The sequence below is a fragment of the Myotis brandtii genome, unplaced genomic scaffold (assembly GCF_000412655.1).
Source record: "Myotis brandtii unplaced genomic scaffold, ASM41265v1 scaffold59, whole genome shotgun sequence".
Taxonomy (NCBI): Eukaryota; Metazoa; Chordata; class Mammalia; order Chiroptera; family Vespertilionidae; genus Myotis; species Myotis brandtii.
Genome location: NW_005370223.1, coordinates 868627 through 870076, shown reverse-complemented (window position 1 = coordinate 870076; position 1450 = coordinate 868627). Strand labels below are relative to the sequence as shown.

The window sequence follows — 1450 nt, the reverse complement described above, 5'->3', positions numbered from 1 at the left end:
TGTTGTTCCACTTATTTATGCATTCATTGCTTGCTTCTTTTATGTGCCCTGACCTGGGATCAAACCTTGACTTATTGGTACGATGCTCTAACCAACTGAACTACCCAGCCAGGGCTGTTCCGTTTTTTATTGTTGTTAAATATTGTTGTGAATTGATGGTGTTTTGCTAACTAAAAATATTTTCAGACAAAATGCTGATTCAACCGTTCTCCCCTATGCCTTTCCCTATCTCCTTAGTTTAGTTAAGAAACTACGAGGGAGGTTGCTCCATTTGGAACAAAACAGGAAGAAAACAGTTTCATCTTTGGCTGCCACAACCAGGCTCTGTCCACTCTGGAAAGACTACTGTAAAAGCCTAAGGTGATCCTCATGCTTCTTTCACACAATTACTCTGCCCTACTTTCACACAGTTCTAACGCCACAAACCTGCTCACACCTACCTGCCCAGCTTCATTTCTTCTCTCCTTCATTCAACAAATATTTACCAAGCACTTACTTTTTGCCAGGTATAGCGCCAGCACTGGATATGGCAGCGAATAAGTAAACTATGCTTCTCAATATATGTCGTAGTATCCAATGTTGAGTTGAAGGATTTCTATTGGACTGTTTGTCGCGTGGACCCTAAGAAAGAGGATACCTACAAAAAAAAGGCTCCCAGTGGCTACCTGGGCTCAAATTAAAAACAAACAAAAGAACACCAGAACCTAGGAGCCATTCCTACCCAAGGGCCTCCCTTACAAACTGTACTTCAGGGAGAAGTCTGCACTGAACTGCCTGCCTGTGCTGTATTTCTGCCAACTGAGCCAATCCTCATAAAGGAGTCCTGGAATCCTATTTCAACCAGTAGGACTGAGGCTTTCCCCGTTTAATCAGAGCTTCATACCTATATCCCAATCAGCTTCTTCACTGACCAAAGTGACCACTCAGCTATCCAGATAGTGCCTTTCTGACCAATCAAACTGTGTGGATTTGGAGTCTTCATTTGCATGAGGACAGACCAATCAGGGAGCAGGGCGGGGACCTCTGTCTATATAAGTCAGCTCTCCTCTCTGAGGGTGCACTTTCCGTTTTCACTAAAGAGTGTTTCCCTGCTGTTGTGTTGTTTTTGTTTTGTTTTCTGGAGCAGACCAGCATGGAACAGAGCTGTCTGGCTGGAGAGGAGCCTGGACTCAGGGCTGCTTGGCCACAGAGCTGTCTCACAGTCCTGCTGGAGCTGTATTACAACTGAGCTGTATCACAACTGAGCTGTTTTGCACTGAATAGAGTTTCCGTCTTCACCATGTCACAAGGTGGGGATTCCTGTTGGCCTTGAATTGGCACCAAAGACCCATCAGTTGACTATTTTTAGAAAGAGCTTAAAAACCAGGCCCTAGTAAATGTGTGAGAATACTGTCTTGCATTGGAATATAATAGAACTATGCAGTATTCAAGGATTTCATGTGCACTATTC

At 44.0% G+C, this 1450-nt stretch overlaps 1 long non-coding RNA gene across 2 annotated transcripts in view; it reads left to right on the top strand.

Annotated features, from left to right (window-relative positions):
• Positions 1-1093, top strand: part of LOC106728329 — an 8864-nt gene extending 7771 nt beyond the window's left edge. For both annotated transcript variants that reach the window (XR_001364632.1, XR_001364631.1), the window contains exon 3: positions 238-1093. This is a non-coding gene — a long non-coding RNA (uncharacterized LOC106728329). The remainder of the gene's footprint in view (positions 1-237) is intronic.
• Positions 1094-1450: the final 357 nt, after the last annotated feature.